Source organism: Podarcis pityusensis, assembly GCF_964106645.2.
Source record: "Podarcis pityusensis genome assembly, chromosome: 10".
Taxonomy (NCBI): Eukaryota; Metazoa; Chordata; class Lepidosauria; order Squamata; family Lacertidae; genus Podarcis; species Podarcis pityusensis.
Window position 1 is genome coordinate 71,610,202 of NC_138035.1, and position 25,841 is coordinate 71,636,042.

The following is a 25,841-nucleotide window of genomic DNA, read 5'->3' on the forward strand; positions in this document are numbered from 1 at the left end:
ATATTTCCCCCCCCTTTATTTCCAACCCCCCCCCCAAGATCTATGTGCGTCCTATGGGCCGGTGCGTCCTATTGGGCGAAAAATACGGTATTTTAAAAATTACTTCAAGAGAAGTCTTGCTATAATGGTGTCTTACTGAAAACAAAGTTTGAAATATGGGTATACACATGGATTTTGTGTGCAAAGAAGGTGATAGTCAAGGTTCTATAAATAGTCTGCTAAAATTAGGCAAAAACACTGAGTATTCTTTGGGATTTTTGGAAGTGGTCCGCATTTTGATAATGTTCAGTAATGCCAGTGAAAAGTTTAACCATGGATTTATTTCTCTCTTTTTTGTTTTTTCAATGGGCTTAAATTGTCCTCATTGACATCCTTATACTGCCTGATTTGGTACACAGAATTGTGACATCATTCCATCCCTGATGGGCTGAGATTGACATATAAGAGAGACAAAAGAATTTTAAATGGGGGTGGGAATAGGGTGCTGCAACAGTAACAGATAAGCAGGGAGGGAGGGAAGACATGGAGGCAGGGAAATATCCAGAACATGTAAACAGGAAAATCTGATACTAGTCTTTGATTATAATTTCCTACATAAGAAACTACATGAGCAGATGAACAAGTCTTTCACTGATTTTGATTATAGTACTTCTTCACCGCTAAAATCACATGATTCATTAGCATAAGTGCAATTCATTCCTCCTGCAATAGGGATTTGAACCCGAGTAAAGGAATGTCAAATGCATGTCAAAAAGAGCTTCGCCACCTAAGATAAAGGGCAACAGCTCATATGTCAGCCACTTGCACTGCTGCTGTGACATGAGTCTGTCTTGGATTCTCGATTCATAGTGCGGCTATTTTTCAAATAGCTGGCCTGTCTGAAACGTGAGGAGCAAGGGGGAAAGGTAGAAAATATATATATATATATATATATATATATATATATATATATATATATAAAATCTGGCACTAAGGATTTATGAGCCTTGATTAAATTAACTGCAGTGGAAAAACATCAACAACAAGATGAAGTGTTCAGCCTAGGAAAACCAGGTTGCTATACACAGCACCTTGTTCCTTGTTGAACACATCTACCAAAATGTAAATGTGGGGATGGATGCAGCATGGCAACTATTTTCCCTGCAGGAAGGCCATCCATCATGTCACAACAGTATCATCGCTCATAAAGGAATTGATGTGATGTCAAGCTAAGCATGAAATATGATGGGGGCATAATTTCAATGATGATTCCAAAAGGCCCAAGGTTTGAAACATTTCCGTTTATTGTATTTGGCCTTTTAAAAGCCACAGCCCTTGAAGGAGGGCAGTGTTCATGTAGTACCTTACAGGATATGCTTTTTAAAAATCAACATAGATCTTAAGACCTGGGGATAGAATGGCTACCCACATCCTCAAATAGCTGAAGGGTATCAACAGAAATATGGGACGCAGGTGGCGCTGTGGGTTAAACCACAGAGACTAGGACTTGCCGATCAGAAGGTCGGCAGTTCGAATCCCCGCCACGGGGTGAGCTCCCGTTGCTTGGTCCCTGCTCCTGCCATCCTAACAGTTCAAAAGCACGTCAAAGTACAAGTAGATCAATAGGTACCGCTCTGGTGGGAAGGTAAATGGCGTTTCCGTGCGCTGCTCTGGTTCACCAGAAGTGGCTTAGTCATGCTGGCCACATGACCCGGAAGCTGTACGCTGGCTCCCTTGGCCAATAAAGCGAGATGAGCACCGCAACCTCAGAGTCGTCCACAACTGGACCTAATGGTCAGGGGTCCCTTTACCTTTACCTTATCAACAGAAATGGAGCGAAAATGAGGCCACTGGGATAAACCTGTTTGGATGCATACTTGGATGAACTCTGAGGTTTTCAGAAGTACAAAGAACTATTCTTTTCTAAAAACCACCACCACCTAAGATGGCAATTCCACCTGGGGGGGGGGGGAGCAGCCCAATGAGAACTATGCATGCTCAGTGGTCTGATTCAGTAAAACAGGAAGTGTTACTAATTATGTTATTTAGGCATGGAATTCTAGGTGACATGCCCAAAGTATGGTAGGAGCTGTCCCATCCTTCTGGCCTGGACATAGTCACCATGGAAGGTTTACAAGTACAGTGGTACCTCTAGTTATGAACTTAATTCATTCCAGAGGTCCATTCTTAACATGAAACTGTTCTTAACTAGAGGTGTGCTTTCGCTCTTGCTGCTGCTGCACCGCCGGCACACGATTTCCATTCTCATCCTGGGGCAAAGTTCTCAACTCGAGGTAACTCTTCCAGGTTAGCGGAGTTTGTAACCTGAGGCATTTGTAACTCGAGGTACCACTGTAAAGTGTGTGCTCTTTGTGGAAGGGTGTGGAAATCTAGGTTGAATCTACACACATATAAAAAAAACTCTGAGAAAATGCTTTTTAAAAAAACATTTTGGGGGGGAAAAATCTATTGAATTTTCTGTAGCTCACTGTTGCCATCTAGTGTCACATGTGTATATTGCACTTTTCAACACACTTAAAATGTTTTATTTGCAGCTGCACAGCTGAGTCCCTAGTGTAAGGATCCAAAGCGCTGACCATTTGAGTAGTGTGAGTTAAAGGCAGCTGTCCTATTCCCACTTATCTAGGAGAAAGCACAGCCAAACTCACTGAAACTACCTCTGTATAGATATGTATAATTGTTTTGTCTGCAAAGTTCTCCATAGAGGTAAGAGGACAAAAGTGTCACCAGAGAATGCAGAAGGAAGGAATCTAAGCAGTAGCGGCCGCACCAATAGGGCTCACAGGGCACTACCCCACCAACCTCAGCCTGCCGTCATCCAGTCCCATCCATCGTTCTTTAGAGAGCCAGTGTGGTGTAGTGGTTAAGAGCGGTAGTCTCATAATCTGGGGAACCGGGTTCGCGTCTCCGCTCCTCCACATGCAGCTGCTGGGTGACCTTGGGCCAGTCACACTTCTTTGAAGTCTCTCAGCCCCACTCACCTCACAGAGTGTTTGTTGTGGGGGAGGAAGGGAAAGGAGAATGTTAGCCGCTTTGAGACTCCTTAAAGGGAGTGAAAGGCGGGATATCAAATCCAAACTCTTCTTCTTCTTCTTCTTCTTTATTACTTGCAACCAACCCAGAAGTGGCTCTGTCTGTTATTGGCTCTCTCCCCATCTACGGTTGGTCTCCCTCCCTTTCCCAATGGACACCAGACACTGCTGGATAGAAGGGACATTCATAATATTTTAAAAACTTGAGACCATTTCTTTCTCCAGTAAGTGCATGCCCTCCCATAGCCCTGGGATAAAATTGCCACTGCTCACCAATTTCATCATATCAAATTTCACCTTGAAGGGGCAGATCATCATCATCATCATTTTTTTATTTGTATACCATCTTTCTATCTTACAGTGTTGTTGTTTGTTGTTTAGTCGTTTAGTCGTGTCCGACTCTTCGTGACCCCATGGACCAGAGCACGCCAGGCATTTCTGTCCTCCACTGCCTCCCTCAGTTTGGCCAAACTCATGCTGGTAGCTTCAAGAACACCATCCAACCATCTCATTCTCTGTCGTCCCCTTCTCCTTGTGCCCTCCATCTTTCCCAACATCAGGGTCTTTTCCAGGGAGTCTTCTCTTCTCATGAGGTGGCCAAAGTATTGGAGCCTCAGCTTCAGGATCTGTCCTTCCAGTGAGCACTCAGGGCTGATTTCCTTAAGGATGGAGAGGTTTGATCTTCTTGCAGTCCATGGGACTCTCAAGAGTCTCCTCCAGCACCATAATTCAAAAGCATCAATTCTTCGGCGATCAGCCTTCTTTATGGTCCAGCTCTCACTTCCATACATCACTACTGGGAAAACCATGGCTTTTACTATACGGACCTTTGTTGGCAAGGTGATGTCTCTGCTTTTTAAGATGTTGTCTAGGTTTGCCATCGCCTTTCTCCCAAGAAGCAGGCGTCTTTTAATTTCGTGACTGCTGTCACCATCTGCAGTGATCATGGAGCCCAAGAAAGTAAAATCTCTCACTGCCTCCATTTCTTCCCCTTCTATTTGCCAGGAGGTGATGGGCCCAGTGGCCATGATCTTAGTTTTTTTGATATTGAGCTACAGACCATATTTTGCGCTCTCCTCTTTCACCCTCATTAAAAGGTTCTTTAATTCCTCTTCACTTTCTGCCATCAAGGTTGTGTCATCTGCATATCTGAGGTTGTTGATATTTCTTCCGGCAATCTTAATTCCGGCTTGGGTTCATCCAGCCCAGCCTTTCGCATGATGAATTCTGCATATAAGTTAAATAAGCAGGGAGACAATATACAGCCTTGCCGTACTCCTTTCCCAATTTTAAACCAATCAGTTGTTCCATATCCAGTTCTAACTGTAGCTTCTTGTCCCACATAGCTGAAGAAACAAAAAATGTACATGTTATAACTATCTAATGCAATACAAAAATGTGATAATAAAACTTTAAAATAAGCAACCTACATCAAAAAGTAACATTCAACAATGATTATAGTATAAAATAATAATATCAATATATAAAAGTTAAACAGAAATCCACACAAGTTACAATAAATAATTTCTAAACTATAATCAATAAAACAAAGGCAAGCCACAGTACATAAAATAATACAACACAAATTGAGAAGCAGAGACTAGAGGGTGGAACAAGACAGGTGGAAGGAGGCCTTGCCTGATGGAGTCTCTCCCCTCACAGTTCTTCCTCCAGGCACAGCTTAATAATAATAAAAAAATTATAATTTTTTTTTTATATCCTGCCCTCCCCAGCCAGAGCCGGGCTCAGAGTGGCTAACAATAATAAAAGTAACACAGTTTACATAAAATCAATTAATTAAAATACATTCTGAAATCAATTCAGAAAATAATAATAATAATAATAATAATAATAATAATTTTCTTTATTTATTTATGAGGAGTCCCAGGGCCAGGGGGTGGGGCAAGGCAGGCAGAAGAAGGTTCTCCCCAATACCCACACCCTACCCAATCCAGACCATCACCCCCTCCCCTCTGCACTCACCTTTGCAGGACTGCTCGCCCCCTGTGCCAAGTCCCCTGTGCCAAGTCCAGCCCAGTCTACCTCCCCCATTCCTCCACTCTTTGCCTCCCCTTTATGCCCCTCTCTAGAGAATGCTCTGGCCACCCATCCGCCTCCCAGCTGCACTAACCCCTGGAAGACGGTCACCCTTCCCATTTCCTTCCCTCCAAATTCCGGCTCCAATATTTGCTTGCTGCCCCCCCCCCGATTACGTTCTCCACTATCCCTCTCATAGCTGCTATTGCCATTTGCCATTTGCCTTGCCTATGTGCCGCCACTGAGCACCAGCTCCCTGTCCACAGACCTCCAGAGCAACCATAGAGAGGGGAAGTGGAAGGTGGAGCAGCATGCCTGGACACCATCACATTGACCCAGAGGTAAGGAGGGGGGAGTCTTTGTTCTATTGGCAGTGTCTGGGACCTTCTGGGATCCAATCAGAAGCCGGGAATGGATTCTGTCAATCTGGAATGTCAAAATGGGGCAGTTGCGGGGTACATAAGCATGAAAGTGTGAAATCATACTGTTTTAGCAACCCTGGTAAATGACCTTTTTCAGTGAACCTAAGAATGAGTAAGAGAATCTGGAGGAAGACTAGAGACCCAGAACCCCTCCCCCTCCCCAAAATGCTGTGGAATAAAATTAATCTGTTTCCCAGAGCGATCCAGAATGATATTGCGTTGCACTCCTCACAGCCAAAGACAACACTCTTTAACTTCCTGGACTAGTAGGAGATGACTGAAGAAAAAGTTCACAACTTATATGTCTTAATTATTAAATTAACTCTATTCGGAGCAGCTGCTCTGTGATTCAACAAATATGGTTTCCACAAAGGCAGCTGTTAGCAAGTGCTAATTATTAAATTTCCACAAGACCTTTTTCCCTCAACAAATTTTCATCTGCACACCAGGCCACTATAAACCGGTTCCATTATCTTAAATTTCACACAAAACATTTTGTTAACTAGGACTGCAGTCCCTGACCACACATACCACAGAATAAGCCTCCCTAAACATAGTGGGACTTACTTCTGAGGAGGCTGGAGAAGAAATTCAATTCAGTACTTATTTTAAGCCAAATCTATCAAATTCACACTTTCTGAAACAATATACAAACCAAATAACCTCTGGTCATATCTGAATTTCGCAATTTAGTTCCGCAGCAAAGCAGTGTGTACAAAAATGCATATAGTACGACATAGTGTGCTTAAAAATAAAGATATTAGTGAAAATAACATGAAAAATATACTCCCTTAGAAGGAAGATGGGAACCTTCAGTCCTTGCAACTGCCTCACTGGGGCAAGACCTACTGGGAAGAATTGCTGGGATCACTATGCCTGCCCTGGTTTGGTTTCTTTGAATAAAGAGTTAATTTCACTGACACCGGTGGTTTTTTTATTGCTGACCTACACCTGACTCTGGCTCCTGACCCATATTAGGGCGGTTCCGTGATTCTCATAGCCAGGAAGTCCTTTGCTTCTTCTGACAAGACAGCCTTGTCATGGATGTTGAGATCTCTCAGGACCACCATCTGAGGGGTCCTTGGCACTAGGCGTGAAACCACAACTGTGAGTTAAGCTGGCAAAACTGTTGGGCAATAGAGCCTAAAGGGTTGCAGCTGCAAGAGATAAACTTCTCCCAACGCATCCAACTAGGGCTTGACCATTATTGACAAACCAGTTCACCACAATAATTTCTAAGCAACATGCATCCTCTCCCAAATGCATAGCTTTTGGTTTCAGAGGGGTTTCCCCATAGAGCTTTATTTAACAGTCCCCCCCTCTGTCCTACAGTTAGATTCTTGTGTGCCTCTCTCAGATAGACCCATTGGCACCGCCCTGAAGCTGAGATCAGGAATTGCTTCCTGCAAACAAGTTAGGATTCACAAGCCTATAACAAACCTTGGTTTAAGACTGACTAGTAATTCTGGCTTGTTAGGGAAAAACAAACCCTGAACTCTGGTTCAGATGCAACACTACATTATCCCCTTTCTGGGTTTTTTACCCGCTCAAGTGGTCTGTGTGCACCTATGGAGAATCCACTCTCACACAGGAAGAGCTCAGCTTCTCTTCAGAGTTCTGTACCAGGGTTTCTCAAACTTGGGTCTTCAGCTGTTTTTGGACTACCATTCCCATCATCCCTGAGCACTGGTCCTGCTAGCTCAGGATGATTGGATTTGTAGTCAAAAAACAGCTGGAGACCCAAGTTTGGGAAACCCTGTTCTATACCTTTAGAAGGATGGACTTTGCTTATGCTGAATAAACTAAGCAAAGTCTTTTAGACAATACCATGGCCATAGTTGCAACATAAACGGCACAATATCCAAAGGTGGAAGTCAGAAGGTAGAGAACATCCATCCTGCTTTTAATCAGTCATCACCAGAATGGAGTCTGCAATATAACTTTAGTTAATTAAGGCCACAAATTCAAGTGCACTGTGAATGTTATCAGTGAAACATCTGCTCCCTGAAGTACTTTATAGATTTTCCCCCCTAGGCAGGAAAAGCCTATTGATTTATTTTATGTTTAACGTATTGCCAACAATATATTCTCAGAATGGGGACAGACTACTTTCCTTATGTACGCTGAGCTGACATAACTCTTCATTGCTGTCAGTTTTATATTAGGAAAACAATAATTAACATGACACAGCGTGTGGAGCGTTAGACACTGCTCAACGGTCTGGTCGTGAGGTGATATTCTAGGTGGACTATCCAATTGCTCAGGTCACATTAAACTGCGGTTGCTTAATAACCTAGCAGCAGAGCAGTCGACATGACCTAATCGCTTGGCACGAAAACACACTAAACTGTATTCAATTATGAATGTGTATATTTCACATTGCGCACAGGAAAGTGATGGAGCCCAAGTCATTTGGTGCTTCAGGGGTTAGTTAAGCTGACTATGGATCACTTGACTGAATCATATCTAGATTAGAAATAATGAACTGCAAGAGCTATCTGCTTGATTGCTGATGAGACCCAGTTCAAATCAACTCAGTTTCTCAATCATAGCTGTAAATGGAAAATGCAGCATTTCACCATTTTGATTTTAAATGCACCTCTGTTTCCCAAAGATTATTACAGCACAGAACAGAAAAAGGGGCTTCCTTGACTACTTTTAACTTAGTCAATTACAAGGTTCAAGAGGACTCAATTCAGATTCCACAATGCATTTTGCATCTTTCCTCCTCCTGTTAGAAATGGGTGCAGAGGTCAGGCTCTAAATAGAGAAATTTCAACAGAAATCTCTTATTAACATACACATTAAGTTTTAGTGTGAGATCTTAGCGTCCAAGAAAAACATATTTACATATTTTTAACACCCTTAAAAATGGGTGCTATAGTCAAGCTGGATTTAAAACATGATATACAGATTTGCATCCTGAACATGCATACCAAGTTAGAATAGAAAGAAAGGTCTTCAACAAACATCTCAAAAGATAAAAAAGGTTTCCTCATTATCAACAGAATGGATTCCCAAAATTCCAGTGAAACCACACTAAAAGCCTTGCCACTGGTAACCACATGCCCAACACATGGCACCATGTCAAGGACACTCCCCAACTAAAGGAAGGCACATGGCAGATAGTTAACTCTTTATTTTCAAAGCTGACAGTCATTTCTATGGCTACAAATACCTCCCCCCCCCCAGTCTAACATCTAGGCAGCTATTCCGAGGTTTGTGTTTATGTACCTCCTCCTGATGTATGCATGCAATTGGAGACTATGCCTGCATGTAAGCTTCCTCTGCTCATCCCTTTTCAATCCCCTCCTGGTTCTGTGAGACAGTGGTGCAGGAGAGGGTGGAGAAGCACCTGGCCCTCCACTTTCCTGACCTGCCTCTTCCTCCTCCTCTCCTTTTTCTGACCCACCCTCTGGCGCTGAAGCTTCCCCTGCTTCTGACTCTTGCCTCCTGGCAGGAACAGTTCCCCACTAATCAGTGACCCTCTCTTCCCAATCAGACTCCAGTCCTGCTTCCCCCAATACACCCTCTCAATGTCCTTCCAGTCCCTAAATGCAGAGATCAAAGAAGGATGAGGGGAAGGAGGCATTGAAGATAAGCTTCCCTTGAGTTATTCAGGACTTGAAATCTGGTGGTTACCTAAGTTCTGATCATGGACTTTGAAGACACTTGAACTCAGGACAAAAGGGAGAAATGAGCTAAGAGGAAGGCACATTGGGCAAACCCTCACCATGATCAACTTCCACCCAGAAACCTATGTCCCCTCTGTGGAAGGACGTGTGGATCCAGAATTGGCCTCCTCAGTCACTTATGGACTCATTGTTAAAACCATGTTCATGGAAGACAATCTTACTCAGCTACAAATGATCACAGAAGAAGAAGAAGAAGAAGAAGAAGAAGAAGAAGAAGAAGAAGAAGAAGAAGATCTAAAGTCACATTACTCCAAGAGGCATTGATTGGGTCGTTTCATGTAGAAATTTGCAAAGTTCAAAATATCTGAAACACTCCTAGCTTGCATTGAGTTCCCCTGTGTCTATTGGAAACTCTACTCTGTGCAGGAGAGAATCCTGTGCTCAAGACTGCAACACAATGCTCAGTTCCACATCTGTTGGTCCACATTTATTTTGATAGGACTTAACATGACCAATTGGGTGCTGAACTGCAGCCAAAGAAAGCAAACCAAATCCCAATAAATCAAGCTAAAAAGTAATCCATTGCAAAAGTATAATAAATAAAATTGATAGTGTTATAGGTGAAGTAATTAAAGGTCTCCCGAACTGTAACAAGGCCAAAGGTTGTACTGCTTTGTAATCCAGTGCTATGAAGTATTGAAATACCCTGACATGACAGCTCATATCATCAGAGCAGGGCTTCCCAAACCTGTTGGTTGACCATGTAATCCTGTGCATGTCTTATTTAGAAACAAGTGCCATCAAACTGAAAAGGATCTGCTCCCAGGTAAGTGGGCACAAGATTGCAGCCTTAGACACACATAGAGACACACACATGCCCCTATTTGTGTTAACAATGAAGGCATTTGCTGTTAAAACCACAAAAGATTACTTTCAGGGTGGGTAAGAATAAGAGTTATCTACCCTCAATGTCTCTCTCTCTGTGCGACTCACTGTTCTAGGTGGTTCATCTGACAAGAAGCCCAAACTCTTCCCATTTGGCTTGCAAGACATTTTTGACCAATAAATGCCCACGTACCCTGAACCTGACATCACATATATGCCACCAGGCAGGTAAAGATGATGTCACAGGACCAAAAGGGAAATTGCAGGCACCACTCATGAGCTGATTGTACATGATGAGCCCTGTACATGATGCTTTGCAGGCCCTGGCAATCAGCTGATTGTTGAGGCTTGCAGAGCAACTGTACTGCATGATGGCAAACCACACAAGCAAAAATGAGTCACTTGATGTCATTGTAACATCAGATGATTGACAGGTGGGCATCTCTGGATAGCTAGCAAAAGACCTTTCTGCTGCTTAGCATCTCATTCACTCCAGAGAGGGGGAAGCTTTTCTGGCCAAATTTGACATCACTACGAGAAGTTTGAAAGCTCCTTTGCAAGCAGCCCTGCACTGCTCTTTAAACCTTCAAAAACAAGGTTCAAAGCGTAGGGTAGAGTGGCTTTCAAACAGCCCCACTCTGTCCATTGAACCTTCAAAAACCAGAAGTTAAAAGAGCAGTGTGGGACTATTTGCAAAAGGATTTTAAAACAGCCCCATGCTGTGCTTTGGTTGTGCACACCAGTTCCCCATGGGTTGGAGGCTCCTCGTCCCGGATTTACCACCCGCATCACCTCAAGTGAAAAATCGGCTGTTTGCGCCGAGTTATTGTCAAGCTCTTGCCTGCTACTTGCGAAAATCCTACAATGCCTGATGTTACCCTGCAGGAATTACAGGCCACACTGAGAGGTTTTAACTATTCTGCAGCAACAGAAAAGTGAGCTGTTTTGTTTCATAGAGAGAATTGCAGCATTTCAAAGGTATGCACACATGTCATCATTGTTTGCCAGTTTATCCAGCCTATTGAATTATTTAAAGGGAATTATTTATCATGGCCAAGCTTTCGCTCAGTACGGACTTAAAAAATCACATTAAAGAAAATGGCTGTTTTACAAGCCCGAGTTGTGACCCCCTTAGTAGATTACAAATTACTAAGGAGGAAAAAAGAATTTATGCTTTTATCAACAACACATGTAACCGCTGAGGGGAGGAGATACCGATGTTGGATATTGATTGACTAATACCTTTTATTCAGTGGCGTAGCGGGGGGGCCGGCCGCACCGGGCGCAACATCTGGGGGTTAGGGTTAGGGGGCGCAAATCCATGGGTTGGGGGGCGCAAATCCACGGGTTAGGGGGCGCAAATTACTTGCCTTGCCCCGGGTGCTGACAACCCACGCTACGCCACTGCTTTTATTATATTTCACAAGTATGTGTTTTCTGAATGAAGAATCAACTAAGCTATTAGAGTAAGCCTATCTACAATAATTATAATTCCAACCTTAGCTAGACTACTTTCATCATCTCAAGAACTTAGAAAGCTATGCATGGGAGATGCGAATCCTGGTGCAAGTCTAGCAGCCTAACACAGAGGCTCTTTTCAGACTTCTTTTGCACATCCAACGGCTTTCCCCGCACGAGTGGCCAGCTTTCTTTATGCCTCTTGACCACTACCATGAAAAGCCTGCTCCACATTTGTAAGAACTCCATCTCTTAGCGTGGCCGCACCTCCACTTTGGAACTCCCTCTCTATTGAGATAAAGTGGGCACCTTCACTGTACTCTTTCCAGTGCCTGCTAAAAACATTCTTGTTTAGAGAAGCCTACCCACAGACTTGGAAAGCTGAGGTCATAATAGAACCGTAGAGTTGGAAGGGACCACGAGGGTCATCTACTCCAACTCCCTGCAATACAGGAATCTCTTGCCTAACGTGGAGCTCAAACCCACAACCATGAGATACTCTACCAACTGAGCTATCCCAATTTAAACCTCCAGTGTCTCAAAAATCAGAGCAGTGGATCACACATAGAGGCTTCACATAGTATAAAATAAAATCTAGCCGTTGAGAACACCTTGTCAAACTCCAGATGAAGATTGTCCACAAGCAACCACACCCACTCCATTTCCTACTAAGATCGTGAGCCAGATTGGAAAAATTCAAGAATGTCTCTTCTAGCAACATATCACTGCAGTCCATTTAACTTTATTTTCCTTTAAAATAGGCATAATTTATACAACTGTTCACAATTACAGAAGGGTTGTAAATCCCCGCCTTGCTATTATCAATGTGTTACAATAACTGTGGTCTAAGCAATTAGAAAGTATGCATCCGTGTAATTCTAGCACTGTCTGGGAGGGATTTCCCCCCCACAAGTTAAGGTTTATGTTTTGTAGAAATTGCTGCAGAAATGATTGCTCCACTCAAGAGCAACAGGGACCAGTGGCGTAGCGTGGGTTGTCAGCACCCGGGGCAAGGCAAGTAATTTGCGCCCCCTAACCCGTGGATTTGCACCCCCTAACCCTAACCCCAGATGTTGCGCCCGGTGCAGACAGGCCCCCCTGCACCCCCCACGTTACGCCACTGACAGGGACACAATTGGGGTGAGGGTACAGCTGGCAGACTCGTTCTCATTCTACCTCATTTACAATACCTGAACAGGGCAAAAGTAGTAGATGCACACTTCAACAAACCTGTAATACAAATTCCCCTTCCCCAAAATTTAAACTGAAAATAAGCATGTGTTGAGGGGATGCGGGTGGCGGTTCGAATCCCCATGACGAGGTGAGCTCCCATTGCTTGGTCCCTGCTCCTGCCAACCTAGCAGTTCAAAAGCACATCAAAGCGCAAGTAGATAAATAGGTACTGTTCCGGCAGAAGGTAAACAGTGTTTCCGGGCACTGCTCTGGTTCACCAGAAGTGGCTTAGTCCTGCTGGCCACATGACCTGGAAGCTGTACGCCGGCTCCCTCGGCCAGTAAAGCAAGATGAGCGCCGCAACCCCAGAGTCATCTGCGACTGGACTTAACTGTCAGGGGTTCCTTTACCCTTTTAAGGATGTGCTGAACTCCCTCAGACATTTCTGATATTGACCAATGAATACTCTTTAATATTATGCATTGGTTTATTTGCAAAAAATTATATTCTGTCTTTGAAGCCAGCTTTGCAAAGCGGTTTATACGGGAGCCAATGGCAAAATCCAACACATTGTCAATATGCTACAGCTGCCTGAAAAAAGTTCCTACAAGTGCAGCAAGGCCATGTTTTCTGCCACATATACATAAGCAAACCACAGGTGGGGAACAATGGCTCCATTGATCATTTCCTTTATGGTAAGGTTACCAGATTTTTTTCAATGAATCCGGGGACACTTTTCAACTTCCTACTAAATAGATGGATTTTGTCAGGGGACTGATTTGTAAATCCGGGGACTGTCCCCGGGAAACAGGGACGTCTGGTAACCTTATGAGCTGCAGCCATAGAGCTGCTCCATCTGGGTGAGTTACTACGTATATCTCAGTCATTATTACCAAATGACAGTATTTTTGAGCCCATATTATGGATGGATGGATGTGTGTGAGAGAAAAAGAGGCAGAAGCAGACTGAGATTGTGGCAACCTAAAACCAACAGGTCTGAAATTAGAGACTTGGTGGATCAGAGCACAGGCCCTATACCTTCAAATAAAGTCTTGCACCCAGGTGGCTTATCCCCACACTGAGACAAGTTGCTAGAGCAAGGGAGACACAGTAAGAAAGACTAGGATCAAGCACTACACCAATGCAGGAAAGCTGTGTCCCATCATACCTGACCATCGTCTATGGCTGATAGGAGTTGGAGTCCCACAATGACATGCCTGGAGGACCACAGATTCCCCACCTCTTCACTAGACCAAGGAAGACACAGCAGGAGGGTCTAGGGTCAGTCTTTTTATTTGGAAGTAATCTATTCATATGGATGAGTGTGGATAGTGTCATTGTAAGGTTTACACATCAGGTGGACTTGGCTTTTGCAGCCAGGCAGAGTTAGAGGAGTTTCCTGTGTCTACTGAGAGATGGTAAAAGTTATTGTCTATCTTCCTAGTTGGTCCTACAGCCACCCACATGGGAGTTGACATGCACAGGATCATATTATAAGTTTTCCAAAAGCAGAAGATTTAGATGGAAATTTGAAAGTTATTCCCATTCAAAACCAACTGCAGGCAAATCACACAAGCCACAAAATGTGGATGTCACACACTAGCTGTTTCTCTTAGGACATTTTACCTAGACCATCCAATGCGTGTTCCATATTTATAGACTTCTCAAATAATGCCACATTACGTTCCTGTAAGCACATTCAGGAACAACTATTCTGGCTAGTGAACACACGTTCTGGTATTTCTCTGTTATCTTTATCTCTTCCAAATATGCTGTTATACTGTTTTCTGACAAGGATTCATAACAGATTTGCTTCTCTCTCTCTCTCTCTCTCTCTCTCTCTCTCTCTCTCTCTCTCGTGCTGCTGTATTAATTCTTTTCAAGGCACCCCTCATTATCAGTCTTCACATGAAACTCATTGTATATTAAATCTACTAAGAAAAGGCAGTAAAAAGCAATTATACCTCTGCAATCACCACATTTTATTAACTGTCAATTACAGAGCAAACAGGTGGCCTATAAACCATTGTTAGTAAATTCTCCTTTCAAAAACCACTTACTCAACAATTTCCTACAGTAAATGCTACTTGAAGACATTTATTGAAGTGCAGAAAAAAATAAAAACAGGAAAACTGAAATTCTAATGGGTAAAGCAGTACAATCCAACAGATTATCAGTCCCCAGGCTACAGTAATCTACTTTCTTCTTCTTTTGCTATCATTTACTGGTCTGTAAAGTGAAGATATGAAGATGTCTTAGACTACTAGAACAGCCTTTTTTGATCTGATGCCTTCCAGAGGTTTTGGACCACAGCTCCCATCAGCCTCAATCAGAATAGCCATGTGATGGTGAGGGGGGCTGATGGGAGATGTAAACCAAACATCTGGGGGGCGCTAGGCTGGACAAGGCTGGCTTGGACTGAGTCAGATCATTGGTCTATGTCAGGCCCTCCAGATGTTTGGGACTACAACTCCCATCATCCCTAGCTAACAGGACCAGTGGTCAGGCATGATGGGCATTGTAGTCCCAAACATCTGGAGAGCCGAGTTTGCCTTTGCCTGGTCTATGTAGGGTTAGGGAGGCTTTATCTACTCTGTCTGACAGCAGCTCTTAAAGGCTTGGGGCAGCAGGGTGTGTCATTTTAGGGGGGATACTTAATGTTGGCAAATTTCTTCAAAATATTTTTGCTAGAAATATATTTTGGGGTGTGAGGAATCCAAATTTGTTATTATTATTGTGACAAGAGAACATTTAACTTGATAAATCTACGTTTGATGAAGCATATAAATTGCTTTTGGAAAACCAAAGAATTTTACTGAAAATGTCAGTTAATGCTAAATCAAATAATAAAATAAATAAACAAATAAACAAACAAATAAATAAATAATATATAATTTAACGGCAAGCACTTGGAAATCATTATTAATGATTTTTATGCAATTTTACACACACCTTACTTACCAAGCAAAATTATCTTAATTTAACCACAATATCTTTTGAATTCCCAAGTCACGTTACCATTTTTTAGCATGCTCATACTATGGATAATATGGATAGATATAAAATATAGATTATGAAATAATATGCAGTTGAAAATGTTGACAATAGGACCCATTGAGGGGGTGGGGGAAAGTCTCTGGATTCAGAGAAATCTCTTTATATGGATATGTATTTGGTATTGTTATAATTTTATATTGTTAAAATCAAAGAAAAACGATTTCAAAAAAAGAAAAATGAAAAAATGAGCATGCTCTACTGAGGCAGAGATCCTTTTCCTCACCTGGTTACCTAAGGTCCGTTTGAACTGGATAACAGACATTGTATCTGTACACTTTTACCTGCAAAGAAGAGGCCCTCCTTCTGTGTTCCTGTAGTCTTTTAAAAAGCTAGTGCTAAACATTTTCCCCACTTGGATATTACAGTCTCTATGCAAGATTATAACATATAAAAAGGAGCAAGACAGTACATGTCTTGCATAGACTGTAATATCTAAGTGGAGAAAATGTTTAGGATCTCAGGGACTGGCCTATTTGTGGGACTTTCTCTTTTCAAATGATAAAGGTGGGGGGAGTTTTATCTCCTAGGCAGGCCCCACTACAGGTACTTTAGAATGGCAAAGTCTTATTGTGTTTCCACCAGGACCTTCTCTATACAGTGGTATCTCTGGTTGCGAACGGGATCTGTTCCGGAGGCCCATTTGCAACATGAGCACAACGCAACCTGCAGCGGCACGTCTGCACACGCGCAGGTTGCAATTTGCCGCTCCTGTGCATGCGCGTGACATCATTTTGCATGTCTGTGCAAGCGCGAGCGGCGAAACCTGGAAGTAACCCTTTCCGGTACTTTCAGGTCACCGTGGGACGCAACCTGAAGAAACGTATCTTGAAGCAAACGTAACATGAGGTATGGCTGTACTGACATTTTTTTTCCGCCTCACCTTTCCTCCAAATGCAGCTCAAGGTGGCTAAGGCTGGAGTACTAAAGGAGGGTAGTGATGAAAATGGAAGTCCATAGACCATGGGTAGGCAACCTAAAGCCCAGGGACCGGATGTGGCCCAATCGCCTTCTCAATTCGGCCCGCGGACGGTCCAGGAATCAGCGTGTTTTTACATGAGTAGAACGTGTCCTTTTATTTAAAATGCATCTCTGGGGTATTTGTGGGGCCTGCCTGGTGTTTTTACATAAGTAGAATGTGTGCTTTTATTTAAAGTGCATCTCTGGGTTATCTGTGGGGCATAGGAATTCATTCATTCCCCCCCCCAAAAAAATATAGTCCGCCCCCCCCACAAGGTCTGAGGGACAATGGACCGGCCCCCTGCTGAAAAAGTTTGCTGACCCCTGCATAGACCTTGCAGCTTTTCAGAGTGTTTCCACTTAAATGGGGGATGGGGTGGGACTGTCTGTGGATAACCCTGGTGACTAGGACCTGATATGTCAGCAACACATCTCTTCCCCAAATTCCCAGAGAAACTTTGCAACAGTTTTTTAAAATGTTAATTGCTTTTAATAATATATAAATGTATAGCAAATGTATACACCACTAAATTAATAAAAAACAAAGGGTGGGCAGCTCCCCTGAAGAATGAAGGGAAGGGCAAGATGGATGGTTTGCCCACCATAAAATTCACCGTTACGTTCATGGAAAGTGAAAGATCAAGAACAACAACAAAGCCAAGTCTTTGCATCTAGTCTCATTGGGTGGATAGCAGAGTTGCTGAATAATTTTTATTTTATTCTATTAGAAATATTCAACCAATGAGAACATATATAGATGTTTATGGAAAATGAACAAGTCTCGGGAAGGCAGATAGCGGCTCCTATCTTGGAGATATCGGAGGCTGGTTTCTTTCCAGCCAAATCTTTAAAACATTCTCTCTCTCTTCAACCCTGAATATAAATCTGCTGACACCAGTTGTATTTAGGGAGAAAGCAAAGGCTTTATTAAAAGCATTCTGATTTTTCTATTGATTCCAGAAGATTCTTACTTTGCCTTTTTCTACTGCATTGCCATCCAATGTCCATTTCCTTTGTTTCAGGTTAAGTTATTATTTGCCCGAGTCAACAGATGAACAGATACCTATTTCTTCCTCTTCCTTTCATCAGCTTTGCATAATTCAAACGTCTCTACTAAAAACACTTGTCAAAAGAGGCACCATTTCCAACCTTCTAGCAGCAGAATACTTTATCCAAATCAAAACCTTATCTATTCAGAGGAAATTGAGCAATTTCTTTAGCTGGGATTCTCAGCATTTCTGGGAACTGTTTGATGAGATTTCTATGGAAATTGTAAGGGCCAAAACAGTATTAATAACGTTTCTGTGAAAGAACTGTTGAAATTGTGGACTTTTGTTGTGATGCCCCATATGTCCTGACCACTGGAAGTCTGCAACTAATAACTTGCATTTATGAAACTGACATCATAATTATAACTACGTATGTTGGTCAAATGGGAAGGAGATTTTTTTAATGCCTTCTCTTCTCCCCCATTTCCAATCCAGTAAGGCTGTGCAGTAAAATTCTCTGTACCACTTCATAGGACATCAAGGTGATACTAAGTGCTAAGCTTAGTTGAAGCAGTGGGCAGGAATACATTTGTCTCTTAACATTATTAACTAGAGCCTTAACATCACACTGCACCACACATCCCTGTGTAGAATTTCAGTTTTTAAACCTAAATTTAAAAAACCAACAATGCTGTACTTCTGTGCAACTTTGTCAGTTAAAAATGAGGAGCAGCCTACATCTGTAAAGAGTAAGCGGGTTGAATCGGTCACAGTCTGAGCATGTCGAATATACAGCTTGCCAGTAATTGCATAGGAAATTCCACTGGCTGGTTGTTTGCGAAAGAGACCCTTCATTGACAGTTAACAGATACCATTCTGAAGCAGGCTTGCTAAAATTCAATATTTACAGTATATGTTTTCAATAAACATTTGGAATGCAATTAGCCTTACAATAGGTTTTTCTGGTAGAATAGCTCCACAAATGCAATCTTGTACATTTATCTTTGACACTGAAATCCCAGGGCTCTCTTAATATTAATAAATTGCTAATGTTTACTTATTTGTCGCTTAATGTTATTAAATTGAGCTTATTCTCTAAACATGCAAGAGTAAATAGATATTTATTATATTATGGCAAGCAGGGCACACTCACACAATTACTAGAGAAAAAAGGCTGTTTCATCTGCAGCCCTCAGTCATGTAGAGTTTCTTCCTAAAGAAATCTTAAAACAAGGTAATTCTCTTGAATTGGATTGAAAAGAAACTTATTCCCCAAATGCAAAGAACTTCACAAAATGTCATTAGGTTTGCATACAAAGTATGCCTTTTAAAATAGGAATATAAAGAAGAGAGGTAGGAATAGTTTAAAATGTAGACAATTTTGATTCAAAATTCACTTTCCCTTGAATAGTTATGACCTGGTTTTGATGGCTACTATTTGGCTATATTTCTGCAACCTTAGACTTGGTGTCTGCCATTAAAACCAAAACGCAGAATTCACCTGAGTTCCCAAACTATAAAGAAGGTACTGGGGAGAAAAATTGGGACTTTAAGACTATGTCAAGGAGAGCCAATCTCTTTGTTCCCTCCCCTGCCTTTTGAAAGAGGAAGCTGTCAGCAATTCATGTCGGCAAGTTGCTGGAGATTCCATGCTTAGTGGAGTCTCTCACCCAGTCAGCCTCAGGGTAGCTGAAGTTCTCCATTGGTACATTTTCTGCAGGGCCATCTTAAGCATATCCGGGGCTGTGGTGCAAAGATCCTTCCGGCACACACACACACACACACCGTTTCCCAGAGTTGTCAACCTTTTCCCAAGCCTCTGCGGGGATTGCTCTCCTCCCACAGGGGCTTGGGAAGGAAGCTGCACACCCGCCAGCCATATGGTTGACAGGGCGCAGCTGGTGGGCGTGCAGGGAAAGGGGAGGCCGCCGGCAAAGCTGCACGGCTCCCCCACTCGCTGTGGCGCCCCTGAGAGGCTGGTGCCCTGGCACAATGCGCCACTAAGCCCAATGGGAAAGACGGCTCTGATTTTCTGGCTTCCTTGAAACTTGTGAAGCAACATATCTTGCTAACAAAAGCAGTTATGGCTCTGTTTTACGTGACCAGAGGGGAAGGGCCACAGCTCATTCGTAGATACTCTTCTGCTTTGCATGTGGAAGGTCTCTAGTTCAATCTCCAGCATCTCCCTGTAGGGTTGGGAGAGCCCCCTGCCTGAAACCCTGGACAGCCATTGCCGGTTAGTGCAGACAATACTTTTCAGACCAGGGGTCTGACTCGGTCTAAGGCAGCTTCTAATGTCCCGGGCTGGTGGCAGCTGAATTAAATGCAAAGATTCATCAAGAACTTCATTCACAAGTCATTTAATTGAGACAAAGGATGGTTCTAATCATTAAGCTGTTGGACACCTGAAGAAATGGAAACCATTTAAAACTAAAGCATAGGTGTAGAAAATGAATTGTGAGGATTTCTTCCCCTCTTCATTAAATTACTTACAAAATATATACAGTGGTATCTCGGGTTAAGTACTTAATTCGTTCCGGAGGTCCGTTCTTAACCTGAAACTGTTCTTAACCTGAAGCACCACTTTAGCTAATGGGGCCTCCTGCTGCCGCCGCACCGCCAGAGCACGATTTCTGTTCTCATCCTGAAGTAATATTTCTGGGTTAGCGGAGTCTGTAACTTGAAGCGTATGTAACCCGAGGTACCACTGTACTCACAAGTAATTTAACTGAGGCAAAAGGTGGTTCTAATAACTAAGTATAAAAGATATTGGTCAGCTGAAAAAACTGAAGCCATTTAAAACTAAAGCATAGATATTTCAGTGTGGAAAATGAATTGTGAGGATTTTCTCTCTCCTCATCAGCTCACTTTCAAATCCTCATCAAATCACATATTTATGCACACAAGAAAGTCAGTCCAAATGTCAGTCATTTTCCATATGTGAACTCAACCAGAAAGGTCAGACTGATATACAAGTATCTCTTTACCCTCAGTATCTGACTATTTTCAATGAAACATTGGCACCCTGTTAAGGTATTTGGCCTCTCCTGTTTACATCTGGCAAATGATAAGAATACCTCTCTTCTTCAGGGGAAAACGCAGAAAATTAAACAAACTGATTAGAGACAGTGTGGCCAAAGCAAGCAGAGAAACAATGTATCTGTTGCTCTAAATAATAATAAAGACTCACTTTTTAAATACCGGGTCATGGAACTTAATAGACAGCAAAATGACCTCCAGAGAATGGGAGAGGTTTGCTGCAAGCAAGGTAACAAAAGTCAAGAAAACAAATAATAATCTGATTTGGAGAAAATAAAAGACAGGTTTTGGCAAGCAGGGTTGGGAACATTGGACTAACACTTGCATTTTTTTACAACTAATTCAAACTAAGGGTGCGTACAAGTTTGACTTCTTTCAGCTAACCATGGTTATTACTAACCAGTTTGTTAGTCTAAAACAGCATGAGACCACAATCCCAAGGTGATCTGCGAATTCACTCTTTGTATTTTCACTGATTCTGATTTTACAGCAGTGGTCATAGGCATAAGACTATGCAAATGTTTACATGTTCAGTTTCTAGGTAAAATGTGGGATAAATTCTCATCCAGTTTTGAGAAGCTTTCCTGTTCAACTGCCTGGAGGTGACCCCATCAGAAGACAGTAGCTATTACATGTCTGTTCTTGTAAATAATCAATAGAAATCATTTTCACATTTTCACTGGTCATAGAGCAACATTTTCCCCCTAACATCTTATACACAGGGCAATGCAGAGTTACAGTCACTTCCTACAGAACCATCAAACTAAACACATTGAATAACTAAAGCTGAGGAGGGAAACAAAATCCCTTTTTAGTTCTTAAGCTTCTGAGACCCATTGCCAAAATAATTTCATATATCAGGATGGTTTTGAGTGCAGGAGATTAGTTGCAAAGTCTCAGCCCTGGCAGATGTTTTTGACTGTTCATTAGAACTGTCTCTTTTACCCTTCTATTTTGTTTTGTTTTTTTCTTTTGCGGAAATAAATTTAACAAAATCAAAATGTATATTTAATTTCTATATTACAAGTAGTTTCCCCTTGCATATATTAATAGAATGTTAAACAAAGGCTGTATATCAGCAAACAATTCCTTCCAACAATTTTTAAATGGGAAAAGGTGTGAAATCCAATGAGAATTTATAGAAATGCATTCTTTAGAAAGCTGACACACTTTCCCTAGCATATTAGATTTACAACACATGCCAAATCATGGTTTATTATTTAGACTCTAGGAGTTCTGATGCACATTCTAGAATATCTATGCCTGATGTTTAGAATCATAAATGTATTTTATTTGGTGTAGCTGTTGCTTCAGATAGTTTCTTGTTGATATCATAATGACAAAATACTTCAGAATTACTTTAAATTCTAACAGCAGATTTCCCAGTCTATTTGGGTTATCTGCTACCACGTTAATTAGAGTTGGGGATTGTTGCTAACAGAGAATTCTATAGAAAACTCATGCAGGCAAAAGGAAGGGAATATAGCATACATAAGTAATGATGATTTGGAAAGGTCAAAATTACAGACAGAGATATGTGTTCATTTCATTTCAATCATGTTTTTCACATGCTCCTTGACAGCCCTTTATCTATATCTTTGTATTATTAAAATATTTGTTCATATTGTAGATCTACCATTTTATTCTATACATATTGTGTATGGGGTTGTTTGGGGTGGATTGGTACCTCTGGTGGCAGACACATGTGCTCCTTCAAGGGTAGTTTGTTGGGATTAATTGGGATTAAGGGATTTTCTCAGGACAGTGGAGGGTGGGGCTGCTCTGTCCTGTTGGTGTGGTGGCATTCACCCTTCTTCTAGGAAATGCTCTGTGGCGAGGGGGAGAAAAAATTGTGTGGGGGGGTGAGGAGGGTCAGTTGAGGGAAGTGAAGGATGTTGGAGGGTATGGGATGCTGGCAGCTTCTCCCTCCCTCTCTTTCGAGACGTACCTGGTTCAAGCAAAATCTATCCAACTGAAATTCGGCTTGGTGTGGTCTGTGCTCTGTTACTGTTACCTTCAGTTACAAAGTCAAAATCTCCTGTTTAAGAGGGCACAGCATCTACTAGTTCCCTGCAAAGGAAACCAGTAAAATGGTCCAATTCTGTGCCCTAAGACATTCAGTTCCACATCCCTGTAAACAGTGTTCAGTGTGATCTGGCAACAGAGAATGACGGAGGGGAAGAAAGCCTATTTTTCAACAGTGAGAGATGTCCATTTCTTTCATATTCAAATAATGAACCCTAATGATTAATGACTTTAGACAGCAAGGCAGTAATCCTGAAACAGGAGAGTGTGGTGCAGTGGTTTGAGAATGTGGTTTGGACGAGGACTTGGGAGACCAGGGTTCAAATCCCTGCTCAGCCATGAAGGTGGGGGGGGGGGGGGAGAACCACATATGCTACCTTGAGCTTATCTATCTATCTATCTATCTATCTATCTATCTATCTATCTATCTATCATCTATCTATCCATCCATATCCTGCTATTTCCCCCTTCCTCCTGACGTGAAAGCTAACTTAATCATCCTCCAATGTATACTGAATAGACCTTGATGCTTCTTTTTCTGAACTATTTCCAAACTTTTCGCTGTAAGAACATTTCACACTGTTGCCATTCACGTCCGAAGCATCAAAACATGGAATTACTTATCAAAGCTTCTTTGGGGAAAATCTTCACTCTTCCAAAGCTAATTCAACCCTTCCTTCCTCTGCTTCAGTTGCTGCAATTTATTATTCCCATTCAGCTAAAACAATTCCTCTCTTACTACCCGTGCAGCTAATAGCTATTAGGCTGCTATTGACAAGTCACGATTTCTTTAGACTGCCTCTGCCCCGCCCTAGAATGGGCATCCGCTTTTATCAGTGTTTACTTCTCTTCACCTGGTGCTGATGCCTAGGATTTCTGTAAGAAACTAAAAAATAAAAGAGCAGACTGGTCTTCCCACACATGTCCCACGTGAACACACGTACTGGGAGATCTAGACCACGCCCACCAGTCCCACCTCTGCCTTCACGCATGCACAGGTTCTGTACATGTGACGGGGACACTTGCAAAACAGGGGTGCAGTCTCATGGACGGTTTGCATGCATGTGGGCACTTTTCAAAAGCAGTGAGAAACGAGCATAGCATGTAAAAAACAACAACAACTTGTTCTCTCTATGCACAAGTAATATATGGCATGTGGATAATGGCAGGAGACCTCAAAATGTATTCGGTACTGCATGCATCTCTTTCCAACAATAAATCATACACAGCAGATTTCTCAAGGGTATATTATGAATACCCCCACAATTACGAGATGGAAACATTAGATGAACACAGATCGGTTTGATTAAATTGCTAGAAGTGTATTTCCTTCAGAATTCCAGTGACACTTTAAAGAGAAGTAGTCATTAGCAGAAAGAAATTACTTTATTTTAATTAAAGTAAAGCTTCGTAAACAATCCAAGCAATTGGAAAATGCATGAGCTCCAATGACAATAAATTTATAGGCTCAATTGCCAAGACTTTGCTTTTGCTCTGTCTCCCTTACTGAACATCCATCCTTAAGGAAGGTCTTTTTATGTTCAGCTTTGACAAAATTAAAAATGTTCATATCCATTTAAATAAATGAGGCTTCCTCATCACGAAGTTAAAAACCACCGTATTTAATGGGAAATCGGTACATTAAGTTTGCAGTTGTATTCCTTATCTGGGACCAATCTCCACTGAAGTCAATGGGACCTGCTTCTGAGTAAATAGGTACAAAATTGCACTGTTGATGTAGGTGGAGGGAATTTGTGAGACTACAGCTCCCATCATCCCTTACCAATGGCCTTGTTGGCAGGGGCTGATGGGAACTGGAGACCAATAACACCTAAAGGCCACAGGGGTCCCACCTATGTTCTGTGGTTTAGCTCTGCGTCTACGGTCACATATTGAGCCTGACCAGAGGTATGGTGATCAACCAAAAGAAACCAAATCATCACCCAAGAGCAAATTGATACATAAAAAGAATAAATCAGTAATGAAAAGAAAAACATTCGGGAATATTAGTAGGTATTATGATGACCCCACTCCAGAAGGCAATTTATATTATATCTGGCGTGGCAGCCCTGTCAAATAAAAAATACCAAACTGAAGCTAGTGACTCTGGAGGTATTCAGATGCCTTCTAAAGTGAAGCAGATCTTCACCAAAGTGGTCTGAAGTTAAACGGGCTTGTCCCAGCTTCTAGATTCATTTATAGCTTTTAAATCATTGGGGCATCTGTGAAAACCACAAACCACTTAGAAGCCTATTCTGGCAATAAGCACTCTAAATGAATAACTAAAACATACCTTTCAGAGCTCACACTATCAGCTTTCAGAGGTTTTATTCCCAACCCAATTCCATGCTGTCTTCATGGCTGACCAATCTGTCTCAACTGACTTGTTGGGAGATAATAACTGATCCTCTGAAAACAGAATCCCACTTGCCAGCAAGCATCCAAGGACCGATGGGCTGGACCTCCCCACACACATGTATTTGGAAGTGCATCCCCACTGCCAAAGTCGACAAAAGCAGTAGATCTGTTTAGCTGCATACAGCACCCCACCATTCCTGCCAAGGATCCAGTTGCCGCCAGATGGGGAAGGAAGTGGGAAAGGGCTGTTATGCAGCCATTTTTAGACGTGCAGCTCCTAATCCCTAATCCTGTGGGTCAGTGCATCTGGCTGTAAACCAGAAGGTTGGTGGTTTGAGCCCACCCAGGGACGGCTGTGGACAGGATTCCTGCATTGCAGAGGTTGGGCTACAGGGCCCTTGCAGTCCCTTTCAACTCTATGATTCTATTATTCTCTTCCCAGGAAAGCAAATGTAAATTTCTTTATTGACTTGCATGTAAAAAATGGCTGGGGGAGGGTTCAGCTTTCACACAGCCATTCTTCAGGGGCATACAGTCTTTATTTTCCCATTGGCTTGCCTAGGAAGGAAGATGTCTGAAGCTTTGGGAAACCAAGGCCAGTCTCTTGCTCGGATCTGCCTCAAAGCAAAGCTGGCCCAAAGCAGGCTGAAGTAAAGCAGCCCCCATCCAAAGCAATCCCCCCCCCTGTATCTATGGGATCCAGCAGCAGCCCTAACATCCCCTTCACTGTGCCCAGAACAATGGCACAGAACTGGTGTGAGGCTCTTAATCACT

General features: G+C 42.3%; 1 long non-coding RNA gene across 1 annotated transcript in view; it reads right to left on the bottom strand.

Moving 5' to 3' along the window:
- Positions 1 to 25,156, bottom strand: part of LOC308486957 — a 32,314-nt gene extending 7,158 nt beyond the window's left edge. Inside the window, exon 1 of the long non-coding RNA XR_013991412.1 lies at positions 25,003 to 25,156. This is a non-coding gene — a long non-coding RNA (uncharacterized lncRNA). The remainder of the gene's footprint in view (positions 1 to 25,002) is intronic.
- Positions 25,157 to 25,841: the final 685 nt, after the last annotated feature.